At 39.5% G+C, this 9835-nt stretch overlaps 1 long non-coding RNA gene across 1 annotated transcript; it reads right to left on the bottom strand.

Moving 5' to 3' along the window:
• Positions 1-6726: 6726 nt before the first annotated feature.
• LOC119722581 lies at positions 6727-9625 on the bottom strand. The gene is made up of 3 exons (XR_005270454.1): positions 9517-9625; positions 8188-8255; positions 6727-6764 (listed from the first exon to the last, which is right to left on the bottom strand). It is a non-coding gene; the product is annotated as an uncharacterized LOC119722581 (long non-coding RNA).
• Between the last annotated feature and the right edge of the window lie 210 nt (positions 9626-9835).

Genomic DNA, 9835 nt, shown 5'->3' with positions numbered 1-9835 from the left:
ATCGTACAGAATTATTGCCTGGAATAAAAAAGAAGGAAGAAAAAAAAAGGAAAGAAAGGGATAAAATAATTCTTACCATTTCAAAACCGTGATCGGGTCGTACACGATCACACAAACATATCAGGTTTTTGTTGTTTGGAATGAGGAATTCCTGTCTGACAATATTTCCGCTACTACTTCCATTTTGGACTCTCAAAACGAAATTGTCGAAATAATGACTGTTTTCTTTACTTCTTCGCAAACTCATTTGGATTCTTGTCGCTATGGATAGCGAACTAAATTTTTGGAATATGTTATTGTCAACAACACGGTTGTTCAGGTTCGACTGGTTTTGATCACATTTTGGCTGCATTTTTTTGTCAAGGGTACAGTACATCAGGTTCCCTGCTGTGATTCAGAACAGTTGAAATTGATCGTGATTCGTACTGATTCCAAATACTTTACGCACTTGTGATTTACATCAGGTTCCCCGCTGCGATGTTACTTTATTATTTTAATTGTCAAACATGAAATCCTGGTTCGATGTACTCACACTTTTTCCGGCAATGAGAGTCTTTTGGACATTTTTTGACATGAGATCGATTAATTAAAGCAGAATATGTATGCTCCTTAATTGTGACTCCTGCAACTTCAAATTCGAGCAATGTTGAACAATTAAGAGGAACATAGGATCTTTTGCCCTTGGTGTTTTTTTTTGTTAAAAGCAACAAAATTGATCAAAATCTGAAGTATAGGGTGTATATCTAGTAACCTGTTGCAATTTCAGCGCATTCTATACTTTTGAGAAAAGAGAAAACGCAGTTTCGAAGGTTTGCGGAAATGTAATCGGGAAAAATGGACCGCTCGACTAAACTAAATAAAACTAAATGCTGGGGGAACTCACTTAAGAAAACCTAATTAATCTAATGATCGAATAGGGTAAAGACGCGAGGAAATGCAAGAAGTGGGACAGTGACTCAAAATGTAGGTTTCCTCAATAAACAAAAATAAGAAAAATAACTTTATTGATACTAAAGCAATGACCAAAAGCCAAACCAGTGTAACCTTAACCAAGACCAACACACAGTAAAACTATTTAACGAAACCCAGAATTGAAACAATTAAAAACACAGTGCCAAAGAAAGTTACAGATTAAAATCAAAATGTCTTTCAAACCTGTTAAATAAAACAACAAAAAATACAATCGATTAATATACACTTCTTCAATCAAATTTAAGAAACACAAAGTCTTAAACATTGAATCCAAACTAAGTTTATAACAAAAGATACTTCCAAGTCCGATCTTTAAAATACAACTTTAGAAATGAAATTCCAAAGAAATAAAGGAATAATATGATTGTAAACAACTGATTCTTCTCAGAACCACACAACTCAAAATTATTCACATGGTGTTACCGCAAACCTTATATTCTTTTTTACATGTTTACCATGCAAACATACAAGTCTCATTTAAGAGTAAACGTATGCACAACTGGATGCCGTTGCTTACACACGCAAAAGAGTGTGCCAGCCGGCACACTATTTTAAAAACAGCAAAGCCTTCATTTTACTTATTTTATTTTACGCTTAATCAGGCGGAATAATTTTACAGGTTGTTTGAAACCAGTTCTATTGTGAAGTACACTTTCTGTACATGTGCAAGTGATCTTAACTAATTTTAACTTGTTTTTTTCTGTATAGATGTTTCTCAAAAAAAAAAACCACCGCCCGTACGTGAGTCTAGTCAGGGCCGTTGATGAACGAATTCCTACCGGAATAAATAATCAATCCAAATCACATTTCACCCGACAGAGATTTTTTGCGGCGTTTTACTGATACAATTCAGCTATGCCTCCCCCACCACCCCCCAAGTTATCTCCCATCTGACTTTCAATGACTCGTTTTTGTTGATATTATTTTCAGCCAGCAATCTGCTCGAGTGCTGAGGATTCCTTTCGTGAGAGAATTCAAGAACGTTACACTGATTCAGGTGAGTATCTGCTATTTGACATATCCTCACACAACTGTCAGAATTGAGCGTTTATTTAATGGCAGACTTTATCTTTTTGTGTGCATCGATAAACGTTGTTGTCAAAACTGTAACAGAGAACGTCCTTGAAGGAAATTTATCATTAATATAGGTTTCCCGATCGAATTTGTCCAATGTGCATTCAAATTCAATTTCCTTTATTCAAAGTAAGGATTGCATACCCCTTACTATTCAAAATAGATTTGTTTCTCTTACGAATTGTCGATGTGTATATGTGTTTTGTTTATTAAGGTAAAAACAACTACTTTGATCCGATTTTGGGCGTCTGCATGCCAAAGGAATTTTCATTTTTTGCGCACAATTGAACCCGCCCTGCGAGAAGCGAATTATTATCTGACAGCCAATAATTTAAAGTTTGTGAAGCAATAATTCAGTAACTAAACTTTGTCGGATTTTTTTCCGTTCCATTACTAATTCAAAAGTAAATATATTATATATTTTCAGAAAAATAGCAATTGAAATCAAATTGTGGAGGTAAAACTCGAAGATAGTACGGGAACTGCATCTTTAAACTAAAGCAATGTTGATAATACAGACACTCAAACCGTTGCTAGACATGCCATTTTTTGTATAGCAACACCATCAATTTAGATTTCATTCTCAGACAATCAGATTCCTCGTCAAATTCACCAGGGTGCCTCGAACTAATGGCGAAACACGCTAAGTTTAATTGTCATTTTGTTTTATCTATTCACAATTAGGCCCCAAAAAATAATAAGTCGGTCTCTGGTCAGCGCGCGCGTCGATTTTAATCATGCGCGTCGATCTTTTTTTTTTCCAAAATGTTCCGCGGTAGCTCCAACAGCGCCCTCTATTTCCGCACCTCCTCAATGTGTTTTTAACCAAAGAGCACCAAGGAATGGGAAATTGCACCAAGGCAAATCATGGAGGACACCAATGTACATGAGGACACCAAAAAAGCAAAATAGTACCCACCTTGTCTGTACAATCCAAGCTTGAAGAAAAAAAAAAAAGCAAAAAAAAAAAAAAAGCCGCGTGGCCGCGTCAATTCCGGAACTTTGGTCTGACCAGAGACCGATTTTTTTTTTTTTTGGCCTTAGATTCGCAAAAGTAAAAAAATAACTTAATGAAAATAAGTATTGATTGCATCAATTGCTAGTTATTGTTTAAGCGGATTAGTTAGCATGTATATACATGTAATGTTATATTCTTAATCATGTTCTCATGATTTACTAAATTGTGTCCGCAATTACCGTTCTAATTCTTTGTTGTTCGTTGATCACGATGTTATTCGTTTGTGATTGTTTATAACGTCAGTGAATCATAATATAGTTTTCCCATCCAATTTCGCAACTTACTCATGAAGTCGCAATGTTTACTCTTCAAATGGTCGCAGTTAGAGCGTTCGATTTTTTGGGATATTTACAACAACAAAAGGCGTGTGGACAGCATTTTTCGTGCTAAAAAAGATGCAGGCGATTTGAATAAACGTTTCAATAGAAATATTGGACTAATTTCAAGTATCAGTCAATGTCGTGAGAAATCCCGGACAATGTGCCATAAAAACAATTTGTGCCATCAAAATTAAATGAGAAAAAAACTCACGAGTTTATCTAAATTGAATAATAAAATATTATTTCTTACTAAAGTATAAAAGGTAATCAGTGTTCCTTCGTATGTTTTTCAGCCTTCACTGAACTCCTTGTGATCTCTTCTTGGACCTGATCTTCAAGAACGAACCATCGAGGTGGGTGTGGTGATGTTTAATTAATTATTCTATAAGGACCTGGAGAGGGGCAAAATGTGCTCCGCCTCCCCCCCCCCCCCCCCCCCCCAAAAAATACTACAGCTCCAATGCGCTTTATCCTATCGGCATGCAATTTGGAGATCTTTATTAAACAATTCAATGGGTTGCCATGGCAACCAATTTTAAAAATTAAGCTTTTCATCAATTCCAGCCCCCTGATACGTCACTGTTATCACGAAGAACACATTCTCTGAACAGCGATTTCTTCAATCTCATGTTTTGTTTTGTTTTCAAATCCGATTGTCATGAGTTAGACTAACTCTGCAGTTTATCTGACATCAATATTTTTCTCGAAAAAAACGGTTGCAACCTGACGCCACTTCCGCGATTGTGTACAAAGTTTATGGAGGATCAAGAAAAGTATTTCCTAACAAAAATGGAAATGTTTCTCAGTCCCAGATTCATGTCTGATCATCATTTTTGCAATGAATGACCTTCATTGAGATGATATAATAAAGAAAAAAGTGACGTCAAGTTACAATATTTTTTCCTTTTTCTGTACTCGTCGCTATTTTTTTTAACTATTTTATTTAAAAGAAATTCTCACCTGATTTGTTTCAGTTTAATCATTGTTATTCTGTACAGAATGAAGATCTTCGTGGCAACCGTTCTTTCAATCGCCCTCCTTCTGGGTAACTCCGTCAACCTCCGAGCTTCCGTTACTGGGCCGGTTGTCTCGGACGGCGATGGTGCGTCTCAGGCGGGCCAAACGTGCTGCCAGAAAACAGCTGCAATTGTAGGAATTTTACAAGGGTCAAAGGGTGATGCAGGTGAGCCAGGACCGTTTGGGCCTCCGGGTGTACGAGGAGCACCGGGTGTCAAAGGTCAGAGGGGACTAAAGGGTGATGTAGGCATCGATGGTCACGGTCAGATCGGGCCGATTGGCCCTCAAGGTGACACTGGGCCTAAAGGTTCAGTCGGGCAAACCGGCCTGACTGGTGTCAAAGGTCAAAAGGGTGAGCCAGGGGAGACACCAGACGACTCCAACCAGCGGGTAGCATTCACCGTGGTGAGGACGAGCAGCTCGGATACGCTTAGCAACGACCGTTTGCCGTTCCAGGAGACCGAAACGCTTCTGCCGGGTACCAGCTTCGATCTCGAGACCGGCACGTTCACGTGTGGTGTGCCGGGCACCTACGTGTTCATGTTTTCTGTGTGCAAATATTCTTCCAGCAGCCACCTGCGCGTTTATCTCCGGAGGAACGGCGACGTGGTTGTCACTGGCGATAGCAATGATTCAAGTCACAATGAGCAGGTGTCTGGGAGCGCGGTGGTGGTTCTGCAGCGTGGAGATACGATGTATCTCACCATGCTGGGTAGGGCGGTTGGTGGTTCCAATCACTACACCTCATTCAGTGGCTTCCTCCTTTACCCCGAATAAACAAAACAATCCAACACATAAAGATACACGAGCATCGTGTTGCTGATTTTTTAAAATCGCTTTCCATATTTGCCGAAACAATAACCAATGAATTAAAACAAATAATGTTCAACTTATGACAATGTCACAAAATATTATTATTAATGTTTTTGCATTGCGCATGCTTCAATGGATTTGCCATTTGGTTTTTTTGACTTTTTGCAAAACAAAATAATTAGCTTTATATGCATGAGTATTGAGATATAGTGAAAAGTATGCGTTAAGTTTTTTGACGACGATTTTTTGTACCCATTATTGTAGACCTATCGAGAAGTATTTTGATGGAATATATTTTTTCAAAGCAAGCTGGGTCATCATTATTTTTTTTTAGAAACAAAAGGTTTGCAATAAAGCAGTGCCACCATGTATCCAGCTCCAGAAATGTTAGCAACTAAAACAAATTGTGTTTATGGTGTTATCTCGACCAATCTGGATTTTTTAGGCCATGTTTCTGACCGCCATTTTTTTATTGCAACATTTGGTCAACATATACAATAAAATGTTTTTTTTTCCCGAAAATAAATGCAACTTATTTGTAGTATTGGGTATTTAAAACAGAATAATTAAACACAATAACTGTATCTTAAAGCAAACAAAGTATAAAAGACATACAGACAAACAAACAAAATATTTTGCTACCTACCTGGATAATTTTAGGGCGTTTACTGTAACATGTTATTTTCTTCGCCTTATGTTCCCTGTATGCCCAGCACAGGTAATGTCAATTAAGTAAATCCCATGTATGTATCAATTTTTATTTCATGTTACGAAAAAAGTCTCGAGTGATTAAACCTGATTTTCGTATAGACTTTAAGCTTGGCATTTGGATTAACAATTTTTTGAAATATCCTAATGCTATTCACAGCAATTAGAATACACTGGTTTTTATTAAATGATTGCATTATTTTAAACGTTATAATATGTGAAAATTATGTAAAAGTAACAATTTACTGGCTATGAAAACAGTATGCATAAAACCTCATTCTGAGGATTACCAAAAGCACCACCACTGTTGATAAATACTCTCTTTTTTTCGCTTGGCTTCGTTATGAAAAAAAACCCACATGATTTTAATTACTTTCAGTTGAAACAGAATCGTGCCCACAGTAATGAGAAAAGTGGAGTTGGCTGTTGTTTTTAAAGCCCGTAAAAGTGTGACAAGTGTTTCTTGATTAAAAGACTCCAAATTATTTGAAGACTTTTATTGTTCTGAATCAGTATTACTTGATTGCATTCAAGAAACTCACTTTGAAAACATCAGTGAAAGTGTGAGCCCGTTGGATGGTAAAGAAACAATCTCAACGAAATCAATCACAACAAAGTACAAATTCCATTCAAGTGAGGAGGGTCTTTCAACTGGTTGGAATTGTCCTTTGGCACTTTATCATTTCAAGTGAATTTCTTTGTATTGACTTTTATTTGGATGCCATATTTGGTCAGGTGATGCAATTAAGTCCCCTGCTGACAGCATATCCTTGGATAATGTCTCCAGCCAGCACATGTACATGTAGGCTGAACAAGTACGCTTCCTGGGAATAGGTAGACTCCTGCAAGAAATCAAAGAAAAGTTTATAATGGACCCTTCCTGCATGTCAATCAACAGTGCACATTGGCCAATCAGATCACCACTTTTGATCAGGTGACCACAGTAGCTCAGTCAGACTGGTTCACAAGCACTGTTAGATCTATTGCTCAGCCCGCCCCCATTTTTTGCACCAGCGGTTAACACCCCCCCCCCCCCCCCCCCCCCCCCCCCCCCCCCCGAGTGTTCTGTAAAGAGTGGCCTTTTTACACAAGTAACTTTTATATTTTTACACAAGTGTCTTTAGTTTTGTTTAGAAAGTTTCTTGTTTCGCCAGCGGCTTGTAAAGAATTTTTGGTATTTCGTGTAAACGTCAGCAATTGTGCCGCCATGAAAAGCGCCACCCATTGACCTACCGCCGTTTGCGAATTAACCACGCCCCTTAGACAACTCTATAAGCCGTTTCGCGGATACCGTCATCTTTGAATTATTTTTTTCGAGGGGGGAGGCATTTCAGTGAAAATACGTCTCATCATGCAACTGTAGCTGAGAATGATGGGATGACTTTTCATTGTAATGCCCCCCCCCCATTTCAAAGATGGCGGTATCCGCGAAACGGCTCATGGAATTTTGTACGTTAATTTTTGTTTGTCTCAGATTTTGGCATTCTGCGTCCATTTGTATATCATGTTTAGACAATATTTCACAAGCTGCGTTGACGCAATTCCACCGTGATAGGTTAATTGTCCGATTGTGCCCATTATCGCCGGTTTGAAAAGCACCCCATAGGAAGATGGTACCCAGCCCCGTCCCCCTACGCCCCGCTTTTTGATTTTACGGAGGCCGGGGGACTAGTGAAAAAAAACCTATATACATGTACCTTCAGCATGAATTGGCGAGTGCCCTTTTCATGTCTTAACGACCCCCCCCCCCCCAATAAAAACAACCTGGCTTAAAATCGTGCAATCTCTATACATTAAAAGTAATTTTCACAGCTCTCAAATAGCGAGCGTGTGGTTTTACAGTGGTGGATCTATAGGTGGTCACCCCCCCCGCAAATAATCAAAACATTATCCAGACCCACCCCCCATACCTGACATCGCACCCCCCAGCCAAAGCTAGATCCACCCCTGTTTAGGATTTCACGCTAGTTTCTGCTATAGTGTGTAGGTTTGTGTAATTGTGAAGTAAGTGACCTTAGATTAGCCACTCATTATTTTCATGGGAATTGCCAACACTACAACAGACATTTTTGCATGACACTTAGAAATTACGGCTTTTGAAAAAAGCCTAAACAATCAGAGAGGATTACTTCTGTGCTTACAGGGATAGCGCAGGATTTCTGTGCTAGCGTGCTGTAAGCACAGAATGAGGATCATAAGCACAGAATTGTATGCTTAAACCATGAAATTGAGTCTATTGAGTTAGTAGTGGCTTTGCGTACTTACATGACAATGAGCTGAGACTCCTGGGAATGTTGGAGGAGCAATTCACGGATCTGCATCTCTCTGTTGGTCTGAAAGAAAAAAAAATTCATGCAAAAAATGGAGTGATTTATTTATTTTTTAATAATGTCGAGTTCCATGCACTTGGCAAATCAAATGAACTGAGAGTTGTACGAAAAATGGATTGAAAGTGATCAATCTCATTATTAAAAATCACCCACCAGAATGTCCAAGGTTGGACACAATTAACAGATGTTGCAAGACTGGACTTAAAATCACAAAACCCAGGGACGTAAAGTGGATACTGGGAAAGCTTTAAGTGTATTGTATCCATGCATGGACAAAAGAGGGCGCTTTATAGTCAAACAAGCAGAATTAGCCGGAATGAGGGACACTTCACTGGTTCACTCATGCTGGTTATCGTGTATTTGGTACCAGCATTTATAAGGCACAATGGTGCCCAAATGACCCTCGTTTATAGTTTTCTCTGTGGAAGGGGGGAGGGGGGTTGCTTGAGCGCAAGAAGGAGATTCTGCCTTCTTGTTGAGCGTAGTGACATCTTCCTTGCTGATTTTCCAAGGAAACGTCTCCGTGGTCTCCCCTGCTTCCTCATCCAGCACCCAGGGTTTGGACAGCTCCTTGAACCGTCTCAGGCTCTACTCCTTGGGCTTCTTGTTCGGGTCCGGGATGACCTCCACGTCCGAGCAGTTGATGCGGAACTTGCTGAGCATGTTGGCCGTGTTCATCTTCTCCCTGTCCATTTGTTCCTTTTTGCCCGTGGTGGCAAAGACGCGCAGCCTGCATTTCTCCCAGTTGGATTTCATGGAGATGAGGTGAGGGATGAGTAGGGTCAAGCCTGGGGGGTGGTGGGAGGTGGGGGCATAGGTGGGGGGGGGGGGGGGGGGGGGTCACAAACAAAAATTATACAGAACATTATCTCCCTTTGACATAAAGCACGTGTTTCCTTAGATATGCAGCTATCCAGTAACCTGAGAGGTCTCTGAAAGGCTTTATAAAATGAATTGGACACTGAAACATATATTAAAATAATAAGGCCAACCAAGAACAAAAAGCGTGGTGTTTTCTATTACATATAAATAACAACTGGGTGGTAGGGTAGGTATAAAAATCTGTTTTGGGGGGTTTGACATTTCTATAGCCTGAAAATATAGGGTGGGATGATAGTCATTGAACTTTTTTTCTCTATTTTGCATGCATTAGTTAACATGTGAAACATTCTGCACTTCTGACCAACTTGCACAAAAATAAATATAACGTTGATAGTTTTCCCTGGGGGGGGGGGGGTGCTTGAGTGCAAGGAGGAGATTCTACCTTCTCTTTGAGAGTGGTGACTTGTTCCTTGATGATCTTCCAAGGAAACTTCTCCGTGGTCTCCAGGCTGCTTCCTCATCCAGCATCCAGGGTTTGGAGAGCTCCTTGATGATTGTGTTGGTCTTGATCTTACCGAACCCACCAATCTAGACGGAAACCAATCAGGAAGGAAAATTTGAATGCATTTGCTCTAAATAAATCGTGTCCAGGTCTTGGAAAAGACCAACGTTAGTACTGCAAAAAGCCAAAAACCTGGACAAATCTGGTTTAATGATCTTGTTATACATTTTGCCACTTTGACTTAATTTTTTAAAGACCT

Source organism: Patiria miniata, unplaced genomic scaffold (assembly GCF_015706575.1).
Source record: "Patiria miniata isolate m_02_andy unplaced genomic scaffold, ASM1570657v1 HiC_scaffold_16, whole genome shotgun sequence".
NCBI lineage: Eukaryota > Metazoa > Echinodermata > Asteroidea > Valvatida > Asterinidae > Patiria > Patiria miniata.
This window is presented reverse-complemented; position numbering and strand designations above follow the sequence as displayed.